This window comes from Ursus maritimus, unplaced genomic scaffold, assembly GCF_017311325.1.
Source record: "Ursus maritimus isolate PB19 unplaced genomic scaffold, ASM1731132v1 scaffold_26, whole genome shotgun sequence".
Lineage (NCBI taxonomy): Eukaryota > Metazoa > Chordata > Mammalia > Carnivora > Ursidae > Ursus > Ursus maritimus.
In genome coordinates, this window is record NW_024425119.1 from 11,798,542 (window position 1) to 11,811,989 (window position 13,448).

Genomic DNA, 13,448 nt, shown 5'->3' on the forward strand with positions numbered 1-13,448 from the left:
TGATCCTTCATTGGCAGGAGGTTTGTGCTTCCCGGTCATAGACAGAGTTTTGCTATGAGTCATCCACATTCTCATATGGCCCCTATGGTGACAATGACACACTATTGCACAATGGGCTTATCCAAATCCTCCCTAGTCCTCCTGTGTTGTTTAATTAAATTGGCCACTTGGCACCAGCCACTTATAAAAGGCAGGGTATAGAGGATTGCAAACAAAAAAGGGAAAATGTAAAAAGGGTATTATTGTATTCTTCCACTCAGGACACAATGCAAAATAGTCTTCTAATTTGGTATTCCTTGCTCAGAGTAAATGAAGCATGAAGATGCTAATGACCCCACTAGAGTCTTGGCCATTGATAGGTCACTGTCTTCTTTCCTTCCTTCCTTCCTTCCTTCCTTCCTTCTTTCCTTCCTTCCTTCCTTCCTCCCTTCCTTTCTCTATTTCTCTCTCTCTCTCACCCTCTCTCTCTCTTTCTCTTTCTTTTGCTTGCCTTCTTTTTATGGAAGAAGTTATAAATATCAGGTTGGGTCTTAAAGTATCATCCAACCAAACAAGATGGGCACCAAAGCATTCACCCTGACCAGGTTCACAACTTTCAAGATGCTTTCACACCATCGTGCTAGCTAGGAGATGACCAGCATTTGTTCACAATCATATTATCAGAAAAGGAACTGATTCCTTCATAGGATCCAAACAGAGGCATTGAGAACTCATTGTTATTGGATGCACTCATTTATTGTACTGAGGTTCCTGTGTCTTCAGGAAGAGAACTTTTGGAGGAGCTGGGTCTCTCTAAGTAGGATGAAGTAACTGCTAAATGAGTCATCATTGATTTCAAAACCAAACCGGACTTCATATTGACAACAGACATGATCATGAAGGCTTTTCCTTCACCTTTCTCTGGGGGCAGGAGTCTAATAATATTCTCTAGAAAATTCCTAGTCTAATGTAACCTGGGCTAATCTCACAAACAGATACTTATACTCCTTTTTCCTTACTTTCTCAAGGTGAGACTATCACAAACAGAACTTAAATCTCACACACACTGGAAAGGTGGAAGGTGAGGATGCACAAGAGGACAAAGGGTCCCCATGCATGCTACTGGCTTCAATTCCAGAACGTGCTCTGGAGGAGTTAGTGCACCTCTTCCTCATGAAAGGATGGAGCACCTGATGTCTTGCAGCTGAACTTGTGATCACATGACAGGAGACACAGCAAAAGAATAAATACAAATAATGACATAAAAGAAAATAAAGCAATATTAACAAAACAATCCAAGAAATTAGAGCCAATGAGCATCAATACACTAAGAACTAAAACCAACTCCTTTCCAAAATCAGGAATCATTGCATTGGTAACATAGATCTACCTATTAAAAAAAAAACAACAACAAAGTTAGATCAAGGATGCTGGCTCTATTTTTTGTTGATGTCCATTAAAGTGTGTGTGTGTGTGTGTGTGTGTGTGTGTGTGTAACACAGCATTGGCAGTACAAGCAAATAAGCCAAGGCCGAAATTCAGAATTCTAAGACCTACCTTGGATAAGTCAATCTTATGTCATCCTTTTCATTTGGGAAATAATAATTAAGTTAGTGAAAATACAGCAAAAGTATTAAAATGTATCTTATTTTTTTTTTAAAAAACTAACATTTTTAGGGGCACCTGGGTGGCTCGGTCAGTTAGGCATCAGGCTTCAGCTCAGGTTGTAATCCTGGGGTCCTCAGATCAAGCCCCATGTTGGGCTCTCTGCTCAGTGGGAATCCTGCTTCTCTCTCTTCCCCTCCCCTGCTCATGCTCACCAGTTATCTCTCTCTCTCTCTCTCAAATAAATAAATAAATAAATAAATAAATAAAATCTTTAAAAAGAAAACTGTAACATTTTTAACAATCACATATGTTCTAGATTATTCAACTATGGAATTTATTATGCTCACTGTCATATTATTTTATAAGGTTTAGGAAATACCTACCCCCAAAATGTGTACTATTATCCTCATTTTTGCAGATGGGGAATTAGCTGATAAGAATTTACACGGCCAGCATTCAAACCCAGGTCTTTCTGACTCCAAAATTCATGGTCAATTATACACTGTTTCTTCTTTTCCAAATATTTCAATCTGCTTTAGAAAAACCCAGCCCAGGGGCACCTGGGTGGCTCAGTTGGTTAAGCAAGGGACTCTTGGTGTCGGCTAAAGTCAGGGTCTCAGGGTCGTGAGATGGCACACCTGTCAGACTCTGTCCTCAGGGTGGAGTCTGCTTGGGATCCTCTCCCTCCCCCTTTGCTCCCTCCCCAGCATTCTCAAATAAATAAATAAATAAAATCTTAGGGGAAGAAGAAGAAGAAGGAGAAGAAGAAGAAGAAGAAGAAGAAGAAGAAGAAGAAGAAGAAGAAGAAGAAGAAGAAGGAGGAGGAGAAGGAGAAGAAAGAAGAAGAAGAAGAAGAAGAAAAAAGAAAAGAAAGAAAAAAGAAAAGAAAAGAAAAACAAAGAAAAGAAAAGAAAAGAAAAGAAAAGAAAAGAAAAGAAAAGAAAAGAAGGAAAAACCCAGCCCATTAGGGCCCAGGGAACAATCTAGGATTCCACATTACTCATGGCCTCATGAAGAAGGAAGGAATCTTCTCTTACCTGGGACTCCCCGAGAAGAAGCTCACCAGCCATCAGCAAGACTGCACTGACTGCAATGCTGTCAGGCCCACTTGCAACTGCTGGTCCTGCTCCCATCTTGAATATACTCCAGACTAACCAACCATCTGTAGCCTTTAGTATTCCCTCATGACTTCCCGACCAGCTGGCCTTTTCCATAGTATTTTCCTCCTGTTCAAAACATCCTTGTTACTCTCTAAGGAGAATCTACCTTGCTTCTGTTCTGACGCCCTCATCTTGGTTTCCTATCCTGATATTCCCTTTCTTTGGGTTGCTTAGACAAGTTAGTAGCAATTCCAACCCAAATTAACTGCCCCTACCTCCAACAAGTCTTTATGTTCACAAGTAACACCCACCAAACTCCCAGCTCTCCCTTGCAAGGTCCCTGCTGGCTCAGTCTGGGTGCTAGGTTAAGGTTATAATCCAACTTGTTTCCTCTCTCCCTCCAACATCCAAAGATCTTTTGTAATGCTGTAATAAAACAAATGAGAAATTATAGCCTTATGACTAAAGTTTAATGTCTATTTATTAAAGAACTATGAGAATATTCAGATGAAAACAATAATGAAATGTAAACTAAAAACAATAAAGATGCGTAATAAAATCAATAGATATTATCCTAACATCAAGAAGCAAATTGTAACAAAAAATAAATAAAATTAGATCATACCAAAGGCAGTAATTCACTAAGAGGAAGAGAAGGGATACATTTCAAGCAGAAGTAATGATAAGTAATAAGCTCTTGGACCATTTGATAATCCAATTAATGAGGAAAAGTGAATCATAGGAATACACTGAGAAAAGATTTAAATTTCTTGCTGATTTGACACAAAATACTGGCATGGATGATGATGACATAAAATTCATAATGTACCAGAAAAATGAGGACATGGATGGGATGAATTCGAAGAGTATTTAGGATGGAAACTTACAAGAAAATCTCAAATGCCCTGAAATCTTCCAGCTTCTATATGAAAGAAACATGATAGGGATTTGCTAATTATGGCAATGCTAAGCATTTTCTTGGCATTATCAATCACAAGTTGTGAAGCTGGAAGAAATTTTTCTAGTTAACAGTAATAAAAATCATTTTCCTTCATTAATTCTGCTAGCTAAAAGACTGAATAACCTTCCTAGTCGCTCTATAGAAAATATTACAAAACTGTTGTCATATGAAAACACAGAGTATATAGCTGAAATAAATGTATAAATAAAATTATAAAGGCATGTCCGGCAGGTAGTTACTAAAAATAGTATTGTGATGATTTCTATTCTTATACTAAATAAATATTCATTTTTCATTCCGAATTTTGCATTCTTTTACTTAAAATTTACTCCAAAAATTGTCAGCGTTTCAGCCTTTGCAAACCCTGGATCCATCCTCACAGGGGGATCTTGGGTTTGTCCCTCCTTCCTTCCCTCCTTACGTGAACTCAGGGCTGACCTTTCAGACGGACGGACAGACAGAGAACAGCCAGGACAGAACCAGAGCATGGTAGAATGGAAATTCTACTCGAAAGTCATACGGCTTTGTTCACTAACAACTACAAAGCCCATGAAACGCGGAGTACTTGGATGCTAGGGACGGCTGTACTCACCAGATCACCTGCGAACGCCACAGGTAGAAAAGCTAGATAGAACATAGTCAACTTTTTAAAAAATTATTCCATTTCTTCAAAAGTAAATATTCTGCTGGCAGATGTTAGCAGAATAAACACAGGGTTTCCCTTCTTGCCTGTTGAAAACACAGGTGACTGGTTGGACTCACATACTTGGGGAAGGCCTGGCAATCTTCTCAGTCTAATTTGGAGGATGTTATTTATTTGGACTATGGTCTCCTTTCTAAGAAAAAGCCCTTTGTGCCTTGAATAAGCATTTGTTGGTACATTAGACAAACGAAAACAAACTAAAACTAAAATTGTTTCACTACGGAAAGAGTTATCCTTTTATTTCATTACTTCCTTGGTTCTTATTTGCCCAGGGTTAGATCTCAGGAATTGTCTATCAAATTTCATCAAATTTAAAATGCAAAACTTGACCAAAAACTGTACTTCTATATTTATTTGTTTCATCGATGTGTTTTTAACATCAATCCACTTTTATTCGGCAAACGTTTTTCGAGAGCCTTCCAGCGGGATGGGCACTGTGCTGGGCACAGAGAACTGCAGAGATGAGGACGAGGGATGCTCTCCACAAGCATGAGTCAAGGTAATAAACGCTGCTCTGGTGATAAGATCAAGCTGTTGAGAGAACAGAGAGGAAGGAGCAATTAATCCTGCCTGCGCCAACTGGAAAAAGAAAGATGGATTCAAAGTGTGGTTTGTGGTTCCCAAGGGCTCCAGAGAAGAATCTCGGTGTGTCTGCTAGGGCAGTGGGGAGGCAAGGAGTAGGGCTCCAGGGTTCCCATTATGGCTTTAACCAGAGTACATCTCCTTGCATCCGTCTTACTCGTTGGAAGTCTGCACTCAACTTCTTTGACAAAAAGCTTCTGCTTTTAAAAAATAATTCTTTTGGGGCACCTGGGTGGCTCAGTCATTTGAGGATCTGCTCTTGGTTTCAGCTCAGGTCATGACCTCAGGGTCCTGGGATTATGGCTTACAACAGGCTGCATGCTCAGCAAGGAGTCTGCTTGAGGATTCTCTCTCCTCCTGCTCCTCCCCCTACTCACGTTTTCTCTCTCTCTCTCTCTCTCTCTCAAATAAATAAATAAATCTTTAAATAATAATAATAGAAATAAAATAAAAATTTAAAAATAATAATAATTAAAAATAAAAATAATTCTTTTAAGCTACTAAATAAGATGTCCTTTGATCTGAGACTTGAAGGTTATAGAATTTATCCAAGTAGAGGTCAATCCCGTGGCTTTAGCTCCCTTCAGATCTTAAAATTCCCAAGCCTACGTAGTTAACCGTGATCTTTTTTCAAATTCTGGTATTCTCCTTCAATTCATCCTCTCTTCTCCATACCACATTTTAGAACCACCTATGGCTCCCCATTGCCTACTAGACAAAGTTCAAAGTACAAAATCCTTCCTACTCGGGCTCTAAATGTCTTCCAAATCAATTTTCCTCCAATTACCCAAAGATATTGTTGGGAGACAATTCTCCATGGGTCTCCTACATTTCTGCACTTCTTATAAACAGAAGGACTAGGAAATTTTGTTCCAGGTATCTTTTCTGGAACATTAGCATGGTGAGCAGCTCAGAAAACAGAGACGGTGATTCCCTTCAGAGTGGAGAGAAAGTTTGTTCACTTTCCAGTACAATAAAGCAATTATCCCCCTCCAGGACAAAGGTTGGGCAGGTTGGCTTGCAGTCCATTATAAAAGATTGGAGTTTCCTAAGCTTGGGGTTCCTCATCTATGACACAAACCCACCGAGTGTAGCATCCATCTGGGGCACTCCACATTGCCACAGTGGGACTTGGGGAACAAGGAAAGCCAAGGCAAAATGATGTTCATAATTCTTGTTGTGCTGGAAGATACAAAATCCTTGATCTTTGACTCAGGAATCTCATGTCTTCTGCCAGCATCCATGTAACTCTGGTACGGAAGCTGTGAGCTTACAGGCAGTATAAAATCTTAGACCCTTCACAGTTCTTGAAAGGCCCCCATATCAGTTAAGATAAACTAAGTTATGGTGCAGTAGCAAATGGCCCCCAAATCCCAGTGGCTTACAACAGAGGTTTGTCCCTGGTTCATCCTGTGTCTCTAGCGGATCAGCTGGTAGCTTCTGCCACCATCGTCATTGGCCTCATTCTAGGACACAGTCTGAAAAAGCATCTACTCTCTGGAACATTGTTAATGGTCAAAGAAAAAGAGAATGTGGCAAAGAAGGTACCAGTTTTAAATCTACCTGGAAGTAACAGAGGTCCGCCTGCTTACTTCCATTGGTCACATCTAAACTCAAGCCTGGTGGAAAGTAAAAAGCTACCACATGCCCAAAAGGAAAGAGAGGTGGAATATTGTTAAATATACCTCATGACTACTAGAGTATCCTGGTTCCATCCACACCAGAGGACTGGTCTTTATGCAAATCTGCAGCACTCTTTGTGCCTGGGTATTTGCATATGCAATGTCTTCTTCCCCAAATGTGCTGCTTCTCCCTGCTCCCTCACCCATTCCCACACCTCTTCTTACCTGGAAAATTCCTACTATTTTTCAATACCCAGCTCAAATATTACCTCTTTTCCGAAACTTTCTCTGACCGCTCCTCAGCCAGAAAAATACCTTGCTCCCTTACGTTTCCATAGCACTGTGTACATAAGTCTCTCAGGGCTTTGAACCCACTGCTTCATACTGGCTCATGAATTGGATTCCGTCCATAAACCAAGATCTCTGGAGGCTAGAGGATGGACCCATGATTTTTTATTTACCTTTATGCAAACCTAACACCATTTCAATTAAAATATTTCTGAGGATTTCCACCCCTTAAGATTAAAAACAAAGCCAAAATCCTTAACACACCCGCAGAGCCCACACAGTCTGCCCATCCTCAGCTGCTTATGCCATGTTCCCTATTATCGTCCACCTTCAAGCCCCACATCTTTGCCTCTGCCTGAAACTCCCTGCCTCACTTAATTAACCCCTCCTCACCCCTCAGATCTGAGCAGAAGTACCACTTGCTTGGGGAAGTCTTCCCCCAACCTAGGTCAACTCCTTCCGTCAGATGTTCTCCTAGCACTGTGGGCTTCTTCATAGCGCTCAGCTAGCAATTAACGGTTATTTGCACGGCTATTTTACTCTGTCCCTGTCTACACTCAACCTTAAGATGGAAGTTCATGAGGGCATGAACCCCATCTAGTTTTGCCCACCGTTGGATCTCTAGGACTTGGTATATTGTCCGCCACATAGTAAGACTCAATAAATACAGTGTGAGTGGATCAATGAATGAGTGAGCATAATAAGACACTCAACGCACGTGTGATGGATTGAAAAACTCCAAGTAGAGGGGACAACAGTAAAAAACAAACAAAAACGTCTGTGGTCTGCCGGACAAGTTTTTTCTTTTATGAATGACAAGAGCAGGGTGGCAAACCAAATTTTACATGAATCTTCCAACATTTCGTCTCAATTTAGAATCTGTAATATGAAAGATCAACTCAGTAGATCCTCAATTTTCAGGGCAGCTTAAAGATATAATCTCATTATTCTTCATCCTTTGTCTCTAATGCTTTAAACAAGCAGAAACCTTCCAAGCCTGTTACTGTTATCATCATTTCACGTATATTTGGTGATTTACCACTTCCAAAGCCTCTTCCCTTACGCTGTCATATTTAACACTAAGCAACCCTAATAGTCGAGATAAAAGTCATAGGAGCTGACTCTGGTATCTTCGCAGAACTTCCTGATATATTTGCGGAACGACAGGATGGCAGGTAGGGCAGAAAAGAAGCCCAAGAAAGGTAAGAAAAGTGGAGGGCAGAGACACAAGGAGGGGGATCAGAAGACAAAGAATCAGAAGGAGTGGTCACAGGAGGAAAGGTGTAGTCTACACTGAGTACGTGTGTCCCCCCAAAATTCTTATGTCGAAATCCTAAGCCCCGATGTGATGGTGTTAAGAGGTGGGGCCTTTGGAAAGTAATTAGGTCATGAGGGAGGAGCCATCGTGAGTGGGATTAGCATCTTATAAAAGGCATCCCAGAGAGCTCTGTCACCCCCTCTGTGAGGACACAGAGAGAAGTCAGCAGTTTGCAACCTCAAAGAGGGTCCTCACCAGAGCCCAACCATGCTGGCACCCTAGTCTTGGGCTTCCAGCTTCCAGAACTGTGAGAAATAAATGTTCATTGCGTCAGACGTCCAGTGTACGGTCACTTTTAGAGCAGCCCAAACAGACTGACAGCCCACAAAGCAGGGACGAGACAGTGGCATCAGCGGGTTGTAGGGAGTGAAGACACATAATCATGTGCGTTAAGAAATGAGGGGGACTTTTTACAGGGGACAAGTTTCTGGGAGAGGGAAGACATAGAGTCTATAGGGAGCCTACAGGGACCAGGATCACAAAGGATATTTTCAGGTATTTGCCTCATTAAAAGATTTCTTAGGCACGTCTGGGTGGCTCAGTTGGTTAAGCATCTGCCTTCTGCTCAGGTCATGATCCCCGAGTCCTGGGATCAAGTCCCACCTTGAGCTCCTTGCTCACCAGGGGGCATGCTTCTCCCTCTCCCTCTGCCTGCTGCTCCCCCTGCTTGCGCTCACTCTCTCTCCCTCTCCCTCTACCAAATAAATACATAAATAAAATCTTTAAAGCATAAAAAAATAAAATAAAAGATTTCCTATATGGGTCAAGGGGGTTCAGAAGGTTTCACTTAAAGGAGAAAATGGAGATGAGGTCACAGGTCACAGAAAATGAACGTTGGTTATTATTGTTGGTCAGTATGTGGGGTTGGTCTAGCTGGGGCACTGAGCATCTCGAACGTGTGTGGGGGCCGGGAGGGGTGAGGGAGACAGGTCACACCGGAATTCGAATAGGCTGGCAAACTATGAAGAATTCAACAAATGCCCAAATCTTTTCACTGAGATACATACCCTCCCCTGATGCTTCCAGGAGCTCGGAGCTGCCCATGGGAAATCCAGTTCGGCCCCAGAGACCCCTAGCTGCCAGCAGAGGCCCACCCAGTCCTGGCTAGCTCCCAGGATTCTGTGTGAGCCCCGGCAGACTAATACTACTCATTTGCATGGAAAGCCCAGGGAAGCGCACCACCATCTACCCCACTGCCCTCGACAAAAACCTGGAAGTTATCCTTGACTTTTGTCTCACTTCACTGCCCACGTCGAAATGATCCTGTGTTGTCGTATCTCTCAAATCCACCCACCTCTTGCTATCCCCGTAACCGCTAACGTCGTCCAGGAAGCTCTCACTGAAGCACATTCTAACTTCCTTCCTACCTCCCCCCCGGGCACCTTCCTCTCTGGTGTTCTCACAATCAGATTCTGGTATTCACACAACCACAGCTGGTTCTCCCAGCCGGTTCTGTGCAAAATGGATCACAGTTCCTTCTCTGATTATAACTCTTCGTTAGCTCCCTTTCTCCCTCAGGATAGAAGTCCAAAGTTCCTAATATTGCCTTCCATACCCTTCATGTGCTGGCCCTGGCCACCTCTCTGTTTTGGTTTGGTTTTTTTAAAGATTTTATTTATTTATTTATTTATTTATTTATTTATTTGACAGAGAGAGAGCACAAGCTGGGGGAGTGGCAGGCAGAGGGAGAGGGAGAAGCAGGCTCCCCGCAGAGCAGGGAGCCCAATGCAGGGCTCAATCCCAGGACCCTGGGATCATGACCTGAGCTAAGGCTCACACTTAACCGACGGAGCCACCCAGGCGCCCCCACATCTCTGGCTTTATCAAACGGCTTCCCACCTGGCTTTTTCCAGCCACATTGAACTACCTGTAATCCCACCTGAGTGTCTTGCTCTTTTTCACTCCTGGACCCAGAAAACCCAGAGCTTCTCACTCTCCCTGGAAATCTTCTTACCCTCCCCTCCCCTCCGCCTCAGCCCCTGGGTCCAGAATCACCTGCTTCATTCCTGCTCTTGAAATCTGAGCCTGTGAGGCTTCCTAGTTCCCCAAATCTCCCCAACTCCCTCCATGCTCCCATAGCAACTTGCACTTGCCAGAATCAGGGCATGTAATCAGCCGCTTTGTAGTCGCGGTGTTTGTTTATTTAGCTCATCCGCACCTCCATCTAGATCAGCGGCTGTTTACTCCGCACATCAGAATCACCAAGGGACCTTATAAAAAATGCGAGTGCCCGTTAACAGAGAAGCTCTTCAGGGGGGTCTGCACACGGGTGTTCTGTACCCTCCTGCTTATGACTCTAGCAGGTGCCCGAGGTGCGCACCACTGGGTGGACTAGCATTCTGTGAGCTCAGGGAACGTGCAGGATTGGTGCCTGCGCGGGAAACCACGCTCAGTATTTGTTACGAGAACGCATCTCTGATGCCCTACAACGGCTTATTTCTAGGCACAGAGGAGCGTACATTTGGAAGGACACGTTTCTCTTCAGAGCTCTTTGGGTTTCATTACCTCTTCACCTCAAAGACCCAGAGGGATAAACTGAGGCTCCCAGAGGCTGTGAGTGGTCCTCACCTCGAAGCCTTCGGGAAGAACGCCGGGCAGAAACGCAGGTGACTCGCGCCGTTAGCTCCGCGGTGGATGGTATACACCCGGGCCAACTTTGCTGCCCCCCTAGAGCAGAGCTCGCCCACTCTCCCACCCCGCCTCCTGGTGCTGGTGGAGATGCCTTTGCAGGAGGGCGGCAGAGAGCTGGGGGATTTTGCACCCAAGTCACTCTTTTTTTTTTTTTTAAATAAATTCAGTTAGCCAAGGTCAGAAAAACAGGATCATGCTAGTTTCTAGCAAGAGAAGGGAGGGATCTGGGGATTTTATCAGAGAATTTGGGCCCTAATTAATATGGGTATACAGCTGTCTTTGCCAACAATGCACTGACTGATTCCCTCCCACCCCAACTGGGGCATCCAGGGTTAGATCCCTCTGGCTCCTGATTCTCTGTCCAGCGGGTGTGGCGGAGGCTGGGCCAGGAGGCGGGGCTTGGGGCCCCGCTTACTAGTAAATAGCTTTGGCAACAAAGACCGGGCTTCAAAGCCTGGTGGCTACAGCCCTTAGCACCTGCAGGCCCTGAGCACGGCAAGATCATGAATCCAGTCCCACTCACCAGTGTAGGTGCTTACTATTGTCCTTGCTGCTGTCATTCATGCTCTTCCAAGGAATCCCTTTAGCAGATGCACTGGAAACCCCTCATCCCAAAAGGGCAACAAGAAATGGAGAAGAACCCAGTGACCCAGGGAAACTGCAAGTGAAACCAAATGTCAATGTCATTTCTCTCACTGTGGTTTGCGGTGTTCAACACTCTTGCTTTGCTGATTGTCTCGGAGGGGGTTAATAATCCTCCGAGGACTGTCCTCCACTGAGCAACCATGGACAGGGGGCTCTGCTCAAAGTCTCACCTTGACCGGGTGGCCCCAGGCCCAGCCCCCACCCTCCCGCCCCTGGGCTGATGCTGTGGTTCCAAGTGCCTGGGACCACGGGCACCCACACTCATTTCCTGCTTGCCTGTCCCCACATGCAACGGCTCCTGAAAAAGAGGAACCAATTGCTGCTCAGAATCCTTTTCACAGCTGACAACAGTTGGATCCCCATCCTCGGCAGCAAAGGTGTGACTGTTCTCCTGCCATTCCTGCTTCATTGTCGTCGAAGCCAGCAGGCCGAGGGGGAAGTGAGCTGCGGACAACCCAAGCCATCAGAAAAAGAGATGGTGCGCCTTTAAGATGAAGGTGGTGGGCAACCATCCATCTTCCCTAAACACAGACTTGCCTTGTTCTTCCATTTCTGGCTGAGTGATAAAAACGTTAAATGTCATTTCCCGTATCAGTGGTTAACCACTAGATGCTGGATCAGAGATTTACCAGAAGTGCTGAAGTTAAGGAAAAAAAAAAAAAACCCTGCTGTTTTCAATAACCCTTTCTTGCACCCTGTGGGAACTATTTAACCTTTGTGGGGGGAGAGAGTGGGGTGCCAGGGGGCTGCTGGATTTCGGCTGAACAATACGTTTAGGATTCGGTTTGCCGAGGACTCTCTTAAGCTTCGTACAGGAAGCCAAGAGAGACAGCATGTCACGATCCTGCCTCCCTCCCCAGGGAGTGCGTGTGTAAGTGCGGGCAAGGCAGGAGAAGGCAGACGTAAAAATCTGCCACATGCCTACTGTGCCCACCATTGTCTCCAGATATCGACGGTCATTTGGCCTTATTGACCCCACATTTCACAGAAGACCGTGGCTCTGGCTCTTCTGTTCCCCCAGCTTCCTGCAGCAGTAAGTGGCCTCTCGGTGACAGGGAGCCGGGGGGGGGGGATGGTTAGAGCTCCCTGGAAGCTTCTGCACCTGAGCAGCTGTGGTCTGGGGGATGCAAAGCCCAGCTGTACCCTTTGTTGTGTCTTCTTGGATTTCTCCATTCAAGTGCTCAGGAAAGTGAAGTGGTGGAGGCTTGGCTCAGCCCACCGCGTAAGGGACTGGATCAACTTGCAGCCCTCCCACAGCTTTGCTCGAAGCCCCTCTAGTCTGCCCTGCATTGTTTTGCCCTGGGCTGACCTCGATGGGGACGATGGGGACGACAACACACAAAGCCACCCTGGCTCCTCCCTGCTGCCTCCCCGGCTCCGTGGACCTCTCACAGGGCAGATAAGACTGAAGAGCGACGCTGTGTTCCAGCAATTGCATTTCCTACCCCAGGCCGCCTAGGATGTCCTGTGCACACACCAAGCACTCCTTGCACTTCAAGTACGTCTAAGATGACCTACCGTCCTGGTTCGCCTGGGACTAAAGGGACTCATAGTGGGTGGGACCTCTGTTATTGTAACTGGGAAAGTCCCTGTCACACCGGAATAAAAGGGTAACCCCAATAGAAGTGTGTGACACGTAAATACTCCTTCCACTTCGCAACTGAGGCTCAAGTTTAGGAAGGATGCAGTCAGGTCAAGTTGAAGAGGGCATGTCGCCGTGTAAGCGTCCCTGGGGGAGAAGGGAAATCTCCACTGCTCTCCCCCCTCTCCTGGCACCTATCAGAAGCCATCCTCTCCTAAGTCAGCAGTTAGCAGCGGAAATCTGAAATCAAAGAATTAGAAGGGAAAAGATTATGGGAAAAAAGATATTCCACCAAATCTCTCGTACGTCTATTAACCTGGAACGTATTCCTCCTTGTGGTCCTGGGTAATAGCACCCAAATACACCCCAGGTGCCCAAGACAGAAAAATACAGGGTGCCGGACAACTTCTCACTCTTCCTCAGTCCTCC

At 45.0% G+C, this 13,448-nt stretch overlaps 2 long non-coding RNA genes across 2 annotated transcripts; one reads left to right on the plus strand and one right to left on the minus strand.

The window, feature by feature from the left end:
- Nucleotides 1-4,688: 4,688 nt before the first annotated feature.
- On the minus strand, nucleotides 4,689-11,468 carry LOC103677753. The gene is made up of 2 exons (XR_572514.2): nucleotides 11,316-11,468; nucleotides 4,689-4,882 (listed from the first exon to the last, which is right to left on the minus strand). It is a non-coding gene; the product is annotated as an uncharacterized LOC103677753 (long non-coding RNA).
- A 186-nt stretch (nucleotides 11,469-11,654) lies between these two features.
- Nucleotides 11,655-13,095, plus strand: LOC121105400. Its single transcript, XR_005837862.1, has 2 exons — nucleotides 11,655-12,470; nucleotides 12,616-13,095. It is a non-coding gene; the product is annotated as an uncharacterized LOC121105400 (long non-coding RNA).
- Nucleotides 13,096-13,448: the final 353 nt, after the last annotated feature.